Source organism: Lygodium microphyllum, chromosome 12, assembly GCF_053477565.2.
Source record: "Lygodium microphyllum isolate KBCC chromosome 12, Lygodium_microphyllum_v1.1.10, whole genome shotgun sequence".
Taxonomy (NCBI): domain Eukaryota; kingdom Viridiplantae; phylum Streptophyta; class Polypodiopsida; order Schizaeales; family Lygodiaceae; genus Lygodium; species Lygodium microphyllum.
Window position 1 is genome coordinate 110,480,858 of NC_141146.1, and position 15,702 is coordinate 110,496,559.

Consider the following 15,702-nt stretch of genomic DNA (forward strand, 5'->3'; position numbering starts at 1 on the left):
TTTCTCAACCAGGTACGAGATATGGGTTTCAATCCTTATTCCTCGAGTGATATTAGTCATGGGGCGAGTGACTGTTCTTTCATTCCATTTGAGTGATTGTGAGTGGAGTGCAATATCCCTCGTCATCGATAAATTTCCTGTGTTTCCTTCCATCAGCTACCTCCCTGGGTGCTGCCGTGCAGTCCCTGCTATGAAGGACGTGTACAGCGAAGATGCCTTGGTACCTCCAGAAGCCGACAACAACACTGGACGTGCCATCGACACTCAATCTTGCTTCTTGACGAAATGGGCCAAGTTTTTCTAACCCTCCCACTTTGGTTTCTTCGTGATGGTCATGTTTTAAGTGTGGGGACGTTAGTCGATGGTCTGTGGCGTGGTCCTAGGTCCCTGTTACTCAGTTAACCCTATCCATTGAGGACTTAAGTGTGGGGACGCGTCCCTGCGCGTCTACATTGCCTACCCCTTTGCATATGCCTTAACTTGCTCATGCATGTATGCCATGCCTTGCTGTTACCCTGATGGGGTCCCTTCCCACCCACCCGGTTATGTTCCACCCACCCTTGGGGCTGTTCCCTTGCAATTTTCCTTCATTCCCTGCTTTTAAGGTCCTGCCATGTGAATGCACCCTATGTTCACCGAAGTCCAAATCCAACCTTATATCCCTGTTCCTCTCTTTGAACTGACCATTTTTCCTTTTTACCTACCCCTGTTCCGGTGTACGGGTTTTGAGTTATTAATTTTTGAAGCATTTTGCGCAAGTTAGCCGGTTTTCCATATGAATGCGCTTTTCTTGCTTCGGAACCATGATCTGATGTCATAGCCCTGACAATCACTTTTCCCCTGACATTTTTCCTTTTTACTCCGAGTCATTTCGATACACGGTTTGGCCGTTATTAATTTTTCGGTTTTTTTCGACTTTTTCATGCGTCTTTTTGACATTTTTCCATGTGAACCTACCCTGTTTGCATCCGAATTCCAATTTGCTTTAACAGCCATGTCCCTTGTGCCTTCCCCCACCTTTTTCCTTTTTTCTCCTCCCTCTTTTGACTTTCGGATTTTTTATTATTAATTTTTAAATGAGTTTTCGGGCATATTTTTGGAGTTTTTCGTATGTGAACCCCTCCTACTTCCACCGGAACTGCGGTTTAACGTAACAACCCGGTGTCACCCCTTCCTGCGGATATTTTTCCTTCTTCCTGCATGTCATTCCGGCGAATGGTTCGTCCACTATTAATTTCCGATCCCATTTTCGGGTTTTTTTTGGGTTTTTTCCACGTGAACGCGTCTTATCTCAGTCGGAACTATGTTTTGATGTAATAGGATTGATGCACGTCTTTCTACATAGTTTTCCTTTTTTCTGCACCTCATTCCAATGCACGGATCTCCCGATATTAATTTTTAATTGCGTTTTTTGGTTCATTTTTGTGTTTTTTGCACGTGATCGCCCTTTACCCCCCGGAATCTCCGTCACATATTTTCCTTGCTTTTCCCCTGTCTTCCTGCCCACTTTTTATTTTTACGTCCTTTCGTTTTGACGTCCGGATTGGGAGTTATTAATTTTTCTTTATTTTTATGATTATTTACGCGCTCCGTCCCGCACGTGAACGCACCTTTTTTCCATGTTACGCGTCTTAACGCGCCCCGGTCATGTCCGCATGCTCCGTCCCTGCATCCCGGCGTCCTTTCCCTCCCGTCACTGCAAATTTTTTTTACCCCTGCCCCGCGCCTGCGCGCGGGACAGGGGCGTCTCACCTCTTCTTTTGTTTTCCTTTTTTTTACAAATTAATTATTTAATTTATTTATTTATTTATTTTTAAATATATATTTTTTCCTCACCCTCCCTTTCCCCCAACGGACCCCTCCCCTCCCAACTACCCTTCCTCTCTCTCTCTCCCTCTCTCTCTCTCTTCTTCTTCCTCTCCCCTCTTTTTCTCTCCCCGGTCCTCCCGCCTGCTTCCTCCTCCCGCCTGCAACCGTCCTCCTTCCCTCTTCCATCCCCTCCCCTTCTTCCTCCATCCCCTCCCCTTCTTCTTCCTTCGTTCGCCCTCCCTCTCTCCTCCTTCCGCCTGCTCCGCCCTCCCCTTTCTCCTCCTTCCCTCTTCCTTTCCCCACCTCTCCTCCTTCCTCTCCCCTGCCTTGTTCCCCCGCCTTTCTCCACTTCCCCCGCCTTCCTTCACCTCCTACCCCCTTCCCCCTTCCCCTTTCTCCTTCCTTCCTCCTCCCGCTCCTCCTCCTGCTGCCCGCATCCCTGCCGCCTGCACCTGCTGGTCGACGCCTCCGCCCCGGTTGCCACGTCCGCCGCCCTGACGAGCTGCCGCCGCCGTCGGAGGACGCCGCCGCCGCCGTCTGAAGCAGTCGCCACCGACTCCGCCAGCCTCGCTGCCGCCGCGCGCCGCCGACTCCGCCGAAGCAGCCGCCGCCGCCGCTTCTTCCTCCTCTTCCTCCTTCTTCTTCCCCCTCCTCCTCCTTCCTCCCTGTCACCCCAGGTAGGTTAACTTAACTAACCCTACTTAGCATTAACTAATCCTAATTCACTTAACCTAACCATCATTAACTCAACCTAACTAACCAAAGTTAACTCAACCTAACTAACCAAAATTAATTCACTTAACCTAACCATCATTAAAAGAGACGAAGAAAGCAAAAAGTGTTCACCCTAACTAACCAAAGTTAACTCAACCTAATTCACTTAACCTAACCATCATTAACTCAACCTAACTAACCAAAGTTAACTCAACCTAACCATCATTAACTCAACCTAACTAACCAAAGTTAACTAATCCTAATTCACTTAAGCTAACCATCATTAACTCAACCTAACTAACCAAAAAGTGTTAACCCTAACACGAAGAAAGCAAAAGGAAATTAAAAAAAAGATGCATGCCAAAGGCAGAAAAAAGGTAGCCCGACTGAAGAAAGAAGAAATGCCAAAAGCGCAAGGGCAACCTTAAAAGTCCAAGGCAAATGCAAAAGGGGAAAGGCACATTTTAAAATACAAAGGCGCACCCTGAAATCTTGTAAAAGAGTGCCAGGCGGTGGAAAATCCGGAAAGCTAAAACAGAAGACAAAGACAAAGGCCAAGGCAAAGAGAAATGGAAGACAAAGGTTCACAAGGAAAAGTGCAAGTCAAACTATTGTAAAAGAGCGCAAGCACATCATGGTTTAATTCAAGGAGCGTCGGGCTCTCACCCGTGCAAATTGTAAATGTAGATGGGCGGTGGAAAGGAAGCTAGAAAGATAGAAGGACAATGGGAAAAAGGGCCTAGGCTATGGTCGGCCATGTAAAAAAGGGAAAAAGGGGATGACTTCCCAAAAGGGATTTAGGGTTTTGTATATAAAGTTGAAAAGTGGAATGAGAAGCTCATTCTTGTGTGTGGCCAAAAGTGGCTCTCCTCTTCTTCTTCTTCTTCTTCTTCTTGTTCTTGCTTGCTTGAGCTTGTGCTTGAGAGAGGGAGTGTGAGAGTGTGAGGGTGAGGGACCGGGGAGGAGAAGCTCTCCATCTTCTCCTCTCTTCTTCTCTTCTCTTCTCTTGCTCGCAGCAATGGAGCTTGGAGCGTGGAGCTTGAGGATGGAGCTTTCTTGAAGCTTGCACTTGGATCGTGGAGCTACCGGAGTGCACGGGAGAGGAGGTAACTCGATTGGCATGGAGGTAAGCTCACTACACCCATAGATATGGATGGTGCGTCGGCTATGTGAGAGGTAGCCATTAGTGCTCGGCTTGGAACGCTTGAAACAATAAGCGGTCCGAGGGTCTTGGCGGTTGAGTGAAAGCTCCCACATTTTGGTTCCGTTGCCAGGACCAACAGATTCAAGCCTTGAGCGCTTGCGCGCCTCAAATCGAGCGTTGGAGTAGGGTTTTCCACGAACCGGTGCTTGAGGTAGATAGGTAGGAAGTGAGGGAGTTTGAAGAGGTATTTGATAACCTTAGCAAGTAGGTTTTTAGTTTTTTGGATTTAAAAAAGCATGTTGGAGTAGTGTAGGTGATTGCTTTGTGATTTGTATGCATTTAGGATAGGAAAAAATAAAGAAAAAGAAGCAAACAGTAGGGTTTTCTGTTGCTGTATAACAGGCTAAAACAGGGAAATAGGAGCACAAATCCTAGGAGTGCCATTTGATTCGAGAACCATAGTGATTCTAGGCATGTCTGGCATTTCCTTGTAGTGTTTTTACCTATTTGGAAGGCGCTGGATGATTCAGTGGAGTAGACGTTGACCTAGAGGCATCGTGCATAACTCGCGGGCCACCGTCCGCGCCGTCGGACCAGGCCATCCAAGTCCCAGAATCGGACCACCCTCCCAATCCGATTCCCAGAATCGAACCAGTCCATAATCGGACCTGTTTAGAATCAGACCAGTTCGGTCGTCCATAATCGAACCACCCAGAATTGGACCAGTTCAGAATCGGACTGGTTCATAATCGAACCAGTCCAAAATCGGATCAGTCAGAATCGGACCGTTCGACTACTAGAATCGGACCACCCTGTCCGATTCGATTCCCAGAATCGGACTACTTTTTCGATCTGACTCCCAGAATCGGACGTGACCAAAATCGGACCACTGGGCCGATCGGACCAACCCAAAATCGGACGTTCAATTTTGATAATCAAACTCCTGAAAATCGGACATCTGAGAATCGGACAAAAAATTTGTCAAAATCGGACAGGTATCTAGAACACAAATTTTGACGCATCTAAACCCCGAAATCGACCCCAAACGCTACCTAGAGCTAAAGGCACATCACAGATCCGTCACTAGCCTGAAACTTAGAGCAAGTAGTTCAAATTTTGGCTATAAACGGTCCTCCAAATTGCGCATGGTGTTTACCATAACGGCCCTGCGGGCCGGGGGGGTTGCCCCCCCGGGCCCCCGCAAAGGGGGTTCTGCCCCCTCCGCACCTCCCCCAAGTAGGTTGGAGGAAAAACACGCGTCGTGACAGGTCCTCCAAATTAGACCCTAGTGTAGTAATGGCTCTACACGAGCATGGATCCTCACTTGTAAAAGAGCAACCAAAAGCCCATACTCGAACAGAGAGAAACAGAGACCCTAGAACCTCAACGGGCCAATCTAGCCATCCAGGGCAAAAAGGCCACACCACAAGAACACATGTACATTGTGTTCAAACTGCGTCTAGTCAAAGCAGAATGCAACATCATCAAGCTATCAATGCGAGGATGACTAGACATGACAGTCCTAACGATAGATGTACCTTGAGCAGCGCTGCACAAATGACCCAAGACCTTAGTAGAGAATCCACGTCTGACTGTGCAGTTAGGGACTCAAAGGCATCTGTCAGAAGGCTTAAATTTACAAGCCAAGACCCGGAAGATGAAGACATAGTACCACCTGCTTATCTCAGGGTCAAACTCACTGCGAAAAGAGAGCATACTATCGATGCTCTGATTGATGAAGGAGCAGATTTTAACATCTTGACCTATGAATCATGGACCCTACTAGGCCAACCAGAGCTCACACCGACTAGTGCAACTCTTAGCCCTTATGGGGGACACCCACAAGCACTCATAGGGAAGTGCAAAATCCTTGCGACAATTGAAACGAAAAGCTTGCCTATCCTATTTCATGTTCCTCCAAATAGTGCTAGCTGCGGGAAAGAAACCCTCCTAGGAAGACCCTTCAAAAGGGTGACCAAGTGTGAGGCCGACTATGTAGCACATAGGATACACCTAACACTACTGGGTGTGAGGATAGTCACAACCTTTAGCAAGGGTGACCTCATCAAACCTCGAGGGAAAGGCAAGCAAGGTGCTGACATAACAGTCAAGCTTGCTGACGAGAGCAAGGACTTGTTGGAAGAGTTAATACAAGCACAGGTCGAACAATGAGAACCAGTGAGTGAGGCCATGCTTGAAACAAGAAGGTCAAGAGACAATGCCAATGACGGGATTTGAACTTACAAATATCGTAGAAGACCCGAAAAGAAGCCCAAGCCTTATAGATGCAGGCATCGATGGAGGGTCAGCACAACGCCACGATGGATATCCAAAGCATTGCTACGTGTTCAAGGGTACTACGTAGGTAACCGATGGATTTGGGTACCAAAATCCCCTGCTAAACCGTCTCCATCAACTGAAGGCCAGAGTGCATAAAAAGCAATGAAGTACAGGAGGAAATCTAAGAGAAACTCTAGGTCTCGAGGCAATAAACCAGACATGATTTTTTGAAAGAAAGAGCCTCAGCCTAGCATGCTAAATAGACAGATGTCATATGTAGCCATTGAGCATGCACAAAAATCATTAGTGCCCAAAGAGCCTTTGATTTCCCAAGGGGAGAACAAGCATCATAGGCACAACATTGCTCATGGCAAGCAAATGGCACAATCGTCTAATAGCCTTGAGCAAATCATTCAGCTAGTGCCATGCCCGCCTATGAGTCCTAGATCTCCTACGCCCTCTTTTCCCAAACAGGCACAGGAAGCACTATAGCAGTTGTCAAGGGCGACAACTCAATTCCAATCTCTATCTCCATCTAAGCTTCCAAATTTCCAAGAGGAGGGACATGACGCCATCTGTAGCTCTCGACCCAAGGATATGCCTGAGCAACCTAATGTGACTAGATCAAGTCATGCTCGATCTACACAGATGAGTGCTCAAAGGGCAACAAAAGACATGACCACTTCCGATCGCCCCAGGGACTTGACACCGCAATCCACCAAGGGTAGCCAGCCCACTAAACTCGCTGCTACTACTTCCAATCAGGGATCACAGCAGTCACAACCCTTGGCCGTGACAATGCCCCTTGCAGAATGTGTCCTTAGCAGTTTACCTATGGAGGAGGTGTCACAACCAACTTCATTGACAACTCCAACACTTCCAAAGCGCCTAAAGCCTAGGCTAGAGGAGTTAAACAGAAGGGAAGAGCTAGATTCTCCAAAAAGGGAGGCAGTTGTATCCTCACAACTTAGCGAGACTATTCAGCAGGCCACAGCTATGTCCCATAAGGACACACTAGAGAAAGAGAATGTTGAGGCCCAACCAAGCACATCAACGGTTGACCGAGTCCAGGGTCCTGGGTCATTGAGAGATGCACCTTCACTGACCAAGAAAAAGAGGATAAAACAGCGAAAACAACAACAGTTGTTGCAGGTGGTTGTGGACCCCAAGAACATTGAGACGAAGAGCGCTGGAGAGCTGATGAATAAAGCATCGAGTCCATCCACCAATGAACCCATTGATGCCTCTCCTAATAGCGGTGAAACCTCAGACACATCCGTGTGCTCTGAAAAATCAAAGCAGCCGTTGCCATCAATAGTTGCTTTCAACACTCAATCCACTGACAATAGAACTCGCATCGACCAATCAAGAGTGGATACGACACTGTCACAATAGGATGCTAAGACCATGCCGGTCACATCCGAGGAGAACCATGACACAACTACCATAAAGCCTCAGGAGAAACATGAAAACCTCGAAGGCATAAGCAATCCTGGCATTGATCAATCTTGCTCATCTAGGCCTAAGCCCCCAGCTATGCTAAAGCCTAAGGAAACCCTTAGAACTTTGCATGAGATAGCAAGCAAGCCCTCATAGAACATAGAGATGTCGCAGAGTACTTGAGCGAGTGGGACACTAAACTGAAATTATTCGCACGTGTCTATGTTCATGCAGACATGGGCACATTCCCTAGGGAGCAGCTTGAGGAATATTTGCCTTATCCGCTATCGTGGGAAGAGCAAGAATATCTTGACGGACATTATGACAAGATCTTACATGAATGCATGCGACTCATCTCTGACGAGGAGGCTGATGAACTACGCTTAACCGTGACATTTAATGAAATGCTTTGCCAGGAAAATCTCTTAAAGATAGAGCAACTAAAGTGACAATCAGAGGGTAGAAGCCAATTTGAAAAACGTTGGTTTGAAAACCGCGCTACAATGGCCGAACTTGGAGCCCAAATCATGACAGTCTCAGAGGAGCGACTGGCCAAATAACGGTCCCAAAGAGACCTAACCTATGTGGCACCAACTTCATTTTGAGTTCTAGCTACAATTCGAGGTATGGACCTAGCTGGAACTAGCCTAGAGAGCCCTTTGATTGATAAAGTTCTCACTGAGGAGGAGCTACATGTTTCTAGTAGACTTGGACAAGGCACCATGCTACTCGATGTTGCCAAATATTTGTTATTGCTGAGTGGGCTACCACAGAAGCTAGATATGTGTGCCACACTCGAGTACAATCCTGAGTTCTACAATTGGTTTTTATCCTCACGGAGCGACATGGTTTCATGAACATGTACATAAATAAACAACGTGTTTTGTGACTGTGTAAATAATACCAAAAGAAGCAAAGGCCAACGCATCCCATGAGCAATGATGACCAAGTGCAGGTGATATGCATCAAGTCAAAACTAAGGGATTCAGGTTGGCGATGTCTTGTTTAGCTGGACATTTTCATTATGGTTGAAGCATGTGACTTGCATATACTCTCACGCCTTTCCAAGTGAATGCAGAATGACACAGGTCACTATCTAGAAGCGTTTAATATCCAAGTCACCACAAGACCACCAACCCCACAAAGAAACATTATGGAGGAAGTGACAGGAATACCAAGAAACAAAAGCCATGACGGAAACGCCACTGGATGAGAACCCAAGGACACCTCTACAGAAAGCACATATTGCAACTGAGCATGGCCAAAGCATAATCATCGATTACCTCCTCCTTCTTGGCTAAACCCTATGTTCAGGCAGGAGCCATGCTCTCAACAAGGGCGAACGTCTCTTCATCATCCAGGATTCAATTTGCAAGATGCTCTGCCCTTGTCCATGCACAGCTCACTCCAAGTGCTACCTCAATTGTTTGAAGTCTCACATGTTACAAAGAGGTTTGCAAATCTCTATGTATCTCTTCATCTCGACAATAGTTGCTCTAGCATCAAGGCTGGTCACACAATCATCTCTGTAATATCCATTCTTCATAGCCTTTGGATCCCAACATTTCTCAATCCAAATGAAAGGCTAATAGCCTCAATGTATGGCATTGCTTGTATTCATTTTTTTCCACAAAAAAAAAAGAAAGAAAGAAAAGAAAAGAAAAAAAAAGAAAAAAAAAAGAAAAAAGGAAAAAAAAAAGCACATACGATCACAGCACCGCACCTAGGGGTCCTCAAATTAGGTACGTCCAGTGACCTTGGTCGGCTGGCTTTGTCCCTAATCCCCTAGCCCTTTGTACATCCCCCACAATTGTTCAGGGCACATTAAGGGCAGGACATACCTAGGGAGCTCGCCTCGCCTATGGTTAGACCTGTCACCCTGAACCACTTGCACAATTCTTTTGCACTCCATCTCAATGCCATTACAATCAACAGTGGTAAGCAAGGTATGAAAGACAATGGAAAAGTACACCATACTTTTAAAGCACTACAAGTAGCCACTAGCTACCAAAAGCTAAGACATCAAGGAGCTCAATTATGCTACATTGCCTTGACAAGACCATAATGATGTCTCAAGTAATCTTCAAGTGTACTCCCCGTCTTCATCAAAAAAAATTTCCATCACCTTAGCCCCTTGCTTCACTAACCCATTGCTATACAAGGAACTAGGCCGACAGTCTTCTAACTAAGTAATACCTAAATATGCACATGTACTCACTTAATATTCACGCTATAACCTATACACGGTTTGGGTCCTCAAGTGTAGGACAATACTCCAAGCTTGCTTAGAGTTCGCCCTGTCTCCCAAACTAATCAAAATATGTCTTGTGCACGATAAAGAAGACTAGTACTTCCCCTTAGGGAGAGACCACATGAGAGGTTTTTCAATTGCAGGTATTGCATATTCAACGAAGGTGTCGTTCGCTCTTCATCCACACTCAACTCTGAATTCCTATCCTTATCACCCGGTAAACCTGCCACGAATCATCATGTACAAAATCCTCACCAAACCGCCACTTGTACTCCATCAGTACAACCCCCCCAAAGAATAGACCTACCACCAACTCTCATTGCCCTACCACCTACCACCACTTAACCCACCAACGTGCCCCCAACGACCTCCCTCCCCACCACTACGAACACTCCGCCATGGCAACCATCGACGTCCTTGCCACCCATGTCTTCGGTATATGCTAACGCCTGCTACCTATGACGATGAGTGCCATGGGATTGGCACTTGTCTAGGAGGGGTAAATGTTAAACCCAACATGAAGAAAGCAAAAGGAAATTTTAAAAAAAGACGCATGCCAAAGGCGGAAAAAAGGTAGCCCGACTGAAGAAAGAAGAGGAGAAAAGGCCAAAAGTACAAGGGCAACCTTAAAAGTCCAAGGCAAATGCAAAAAGGGAAAGGCGCATTTTAAAATACAAAGGTGCACCTTGAAATCTTGTAAAAGAGTGCCAGGCGGTGGAAAATCTGGAAAGCTAAAACAGAAGACAAAGACAAAGGCCAAGGCAAAGAGAAACGGAAGACAAAGGCGCACAAGGAAAAGTGCAACTCAAACTATTGTAAAAGAGCGCAAGCGCATCATGGTTTAATTCAAGGAGCACCCGGCTCTCACCCGTGCAATTTGTAAATGTAGACGAGCGGTGGAAAGGAAGCTAGGAAGATAGAAGGACAATGGGAAAAAGGGTCTAGGCTATGGCCGGCCATGTAAAAAAGGGGAAAAGGGGATGACCGCCCAAAAGGGATTTAGGGTTTTGTATATAAAGTTGAAAAGTGGAATGAGAAGCTCATTCTTGTGTGTGGCCAAAAGTGGCTCTCCTCTTCTTCTTCTTCTTCTTCTTGTTCTTGCTTGCTTGAGCTTGTGCTTGAGAGAGGGAGTGTGAGAGTGTGAGGGAGTGAGTGTGTGAGGGTGAGGGACCTGGGAGGAGAAGCTCTCCATCTTCTCCTCTCTTCTTCTCTTCTCTTCTCTTCTCTTGTATTTCTCGCGGCAATAGAGCTTGGAGCGTGGAGCGTGGAGCTTGAGGATGGAGCTTGCTTGAAGCTTGCACTTGGATCGTGGAGATATCGGAGTGCGCGGGAGAGGAGGTAACTCGATCGGCATGGAGGTAAGCTCACTACATCCATAGATATGGATGGCGCGTCGGCGATGTGAGAGGTAGCCATTAGTGCTCGGCTTGGAACATTTGAAACAATAAGTGGTCCGAGGGTCTTGGCGGTTGAGTGAAAGCTCCCACATAAAGCTTTTAGATCTTAAAGGGCCTTTACTGAAAATAAACAAGAGGGGAGAGAGATGAAACACTCAAGAGCACACATACACACACACAAAAGAAATGGGGACTTAAGAACTATTGACATGGCAAGCTCAACATGTGCAAACATTGATGATGTGAGTCACTATGTAGACACAATATAAAAAAACCATGATTGCATCATCATGCGATTTTCTAATGAATCTAGAGAGTCAATGTCATCTTAGCCATTAGTGCTTGTCCATAGTATGGTTAGTTCCAAAATATAGGATTTTTGGATAAGTTTAGCCTATTTTTTATCTTTTGGATATTATGTCTTGTAAAAATCCAAAAAAGGTATACAAAACTTCTAGAATAGGATGAGATGTAAAAAGAAAGTTACTTTTTCAACTAGTTTTGGAGATCTAATGCAAAGAGAAAGGGGGTTTTAGTTGAAAGGTCGTATATCCAGTGGGGATCAGAGAGAGAAGGAAGTAGAGAATAGGAGATAGAAGAGAAGAAAAAGAATAGACAAGAGGTACACAAGACATATACAAAGCTTAATGAATCAAAGCACTATGTATTGATAGAACCTGAGAAGATAAATAAATTCCTTATCTGGAACTACTCGGAAGCAATCTCTAAGCATTAGATCTCCTGGCGCCCCCTGGTAGACCAAAAATGTGCACCAAATACTAGCTTCTTCTCTACTGCTTAGATCGCAAATTTGATGGTTCCCTTGGCTTTGAAAGGGGGATAAAACCGTAGGATGCTTGGTCAGAATTCTCCCAGATCACTCCTTCTTCTCCTTATTCGGAGTGCTTTTTTCTGCCTACGATGTGCAATCTTGCAGTACTACGCAATTTCGAAAGCCACCTGATGTGAAAGGTCATTAGAAGGAAAGGCAGGATGGGAGAACCTTCAAGCACAATTTCTAGTGATGTTTTACAACAGTTAGTGTAGAACATGAACATGCTCATGCAGGTACAACAACAACAAGTGATGCGGGCTTCTGATCAAACAAAAACTATTGTGATGAATACTCTACAAGCAGTAGAGTGTGAGATGAAGTTTTTTAATGGTAGGAATGTATCTACATATTTGCATACCTATGCTTAAAAGATGGAGTTATTTGAGGTGGCTCAACTTGCATGGAGCTAGTATTTTTTACGAGTCACTGTACATGAATCAAAAGCTTGAGTTACTGAATTGTACATGTAGGATGCTAATTGGGTAGCTTTCAACATGACACTCACGGAAGAATTTTACATTGGAGACACCAGTTTGATGACCTGCAAGACGTTCCATGAGTGGGTTCTAAAACCCAACAAGGGTATTGTGACTACAAAGTGATTAAGATAATTTGAAGGTTGGTTTGAGCAGTTAGATCTTGCAGAATAGCAAGCTCTTACAAGTCAAAAATTTGAATTGTTTCTACAAGTAGCAAATCTTGAGCTTAAAGAGAAGCTTGATGATTTGTTAAAGGATCAGACTATAGAGACATGGCTTAAAACACAGTGGAGGTATGTTAAGAAAGTTGTTATTACATTGATAAAAAAGCATAGAAGGAGAGAAAGTTTTCATGTATCTAGCTTGCCCACTATTACGAGCAAAATAGATGATGTATCTAGTAAGCCACCCACTTTGTGGCTAACCCTATGGTTGCACCTGTTGTTCCCACTATCACGGAAGATATATTAGATGAATCGGTTAAAGGCGTGCCGGATCTTTAGTTGAAGGTTGCAAAATTGGATGAAAAAGGATAGGAGGAAAGGGGACATGCAACACAATAAATGGGATTGCCTCTTGCTTTGAAATTTGGAAAGGGAGATATGCATAAGTTGTTGGAAGACTTGGTTGTTCAAAATGCTTATGTGGTGGTACATACTTCTGCTTTTGGTCTACAGTTGGATAGAATGCCTAGCCAAGTGATGGTTGGGGTCCGAAGGCTACAATATGGACACATGCTTTGCATGCAGCTAAATATAGGAAAGTTACTAATAGTGGAATGTCTCATCCAGACCAAGACATTCGTGACATAACTAGCTAATAAATATTGGTAGATGCATATTTAGTAAAAGGGAGAAAGACGAATATACTTGTGGAAGAGAAACAGAAGAGAGATGAAGATAATGCAATGATATCTAAGAGAGTGACAAGAAGAAGTGTGGATCCTTCTAAAGCTACAAATCAGCCACCTCCTAAGCATGTTATAGAAGGGGTTGGGCAGGAGCAGAAACATGATAGCAAACAAGAGGGCAAAACAAAGGACAAACAACCGAGATATAAGTTGCAACCTAATATTGAGATAGTCAACGACAGATGCCTTGGAAGATCTTATAGTGGAAGAGTCAGCCATTGCACCTATAGATTTTCTTAACGCATCTGAAAAAGTTTACAAAGTTCATGTTTTACTTGATGTGGGGACTCAGAGGGAGATTAGTAAATTGTTGGATGCACATGATTTGCATGATATAGTTCTCGGTTCTAATAAAATTCACAAGCTCAAGGATATGCCTTTAGAGGATGTTAGATGTGATGCTCCACAAATGGATAATGTTTTGGATACTTTGTCAAAGGCCTTGATAGGAAATTCAAAGATGCTTCAAGATATGGACTACTTCACTATTTTTGGTAATGGTCAGCATGTGTTGGATGCAAGTATATGTAGATTGTTAGTATATTAAGTAGATTTCCGTGCATTAGACTTTGAAAGAGCAGGCATGTCGATATGTTTTTGTTGATGGGTGCGTTGATGTGCATTGGTGGCACATACCAGACGATGTGCAAGTTCAGAGGGGGTGGATGTCTTGCCACTACACAGACACAATCTGAAAAACGCTTGAGTGCATCATCATCCAGCTTTCTTATTAATCTAGAGATTCAATGCCATATTAGTCATTAGTATCAGTGTCGATAGTATGGATGGTTCAAAATTATGCGATTTTGGGACAATTTTAGCATATTTTTTATGTTTTGGATATTATTTCCTATAAATATCCTAAAAACATGTAGAAAAATTCTAGAATAGGGTGACATACAAAAATCAAGTTACTTTTTCAACCAGTTTTGGAGATCTCATGCAAAAAGAAGGGCTTTCGAGATCGTGGCACACGATTGCAATTTGCAGGCAGCAAACAACACTCAGAACGAGGATAAGAAGGAGTGATCTGGGAGAATTTTGACCATGTTTCTTGGGTTTTTACTCCCCTTTGGAACCAATGGAACCATTAGATTTGTGATTTGAGCAGCAGAGAAGAAGCTAGTGTTTGGTGCACATTTTTGGTCTACTAGGGAGCTCTAGGAGATCTAATGCTTGGAGATTGCTTCTGAGTAGTCCCAGATAAGGATTTTGTTTATCTTTTTAGGTTTTATCAATACATAGTGCTTTGATTCATTACGCTTTGTCTTTATCTTGTGTACAACTTGTCTATTCTTTTTCGTCTCTTCTATCTCATATTCTCTACTTCCTTCTCTTTTTGATTCCTGATGGTGGATAGGACCTTTCGACTAAAACCACTCCGATATTGGTAAACTAGGTGTGGCTCAAGAGTTGTACAAATGCTGAGTATTTTGATCGACAATCTAGGGGGATGCCTTCTTATATGCATGATGAGTGACAAGTTAACATAGTGGGTGTTTGACTCAGATGGTGCATCGGTGGCACATACCTTGTAGGATGTGCAGGTTCAGAGGGGGTGGATGTCATACCACTAACACGGACATAATGTGAAAAACCCTGGAGTGCATCATCATCCAACTTTCTTATTAATTTAGAGAGTCAATGACATATTAGTCATTAGTGTTAATGTCCATAGTATGGGTGGTTCAAAAATATGGGAATTCTGGACAATTTTAGCCTATTTTTTATCTTTTGGATATTATTTCTTGTAAATATCCAAAAAAGGTGTAGAAAACATCTAGAATAGGGTGACATGAAAAAAGAAAGTTTCTTTTTCAACCAGTTTTGGAGATCTCATGAAAAAAGAAGGGCCTTTGAGATCGTGTGGAGTGCGATCGCAATTTATAAGCAGTAAACAACACTCGAATATGGGGAGAAGAAGGAGTGATCTGGGAGAATTTTGAGCAAGTGTCGTGAGGTGTCACCCCCCTTTTGAAGCCAAGGGAACCATCAGATTTGTGGTCTGAGTAGCAGAGAATAAGCTAGTGTTTGGTGCACATTTCTGATCTACCAAGGAGCTCCAGGAGATCTAATGCTTGGAGATTGCTTCGGAGTAGTCTGAGACAAGGATTTTTGTTATCTTCTTAGGTTCTATCAATACATAATGCTTTGATTCATTAAGATTTGTCTTTATCTTGTGTACCTCTTTTCTATTCTTTTCTTCTCTTCTATCTCCTATTCTCTACAACCTTCTCTCTCTAATCCCTAGTGGATACAATCTTTCGACTAAAACCCCTCTGACATTGGTGAACCAGGTGTAGCTCAAGAGTTATACATCAAGAGCTATACAAATGCTGAGTATTTTGATCGATGATCCAAGGGGATACCTTCTTATATGCATGATGAGTGACAAGTTGACGGTGTGGGTGTTTGACTCGGGTGGTGCACCCCTGGCACATAT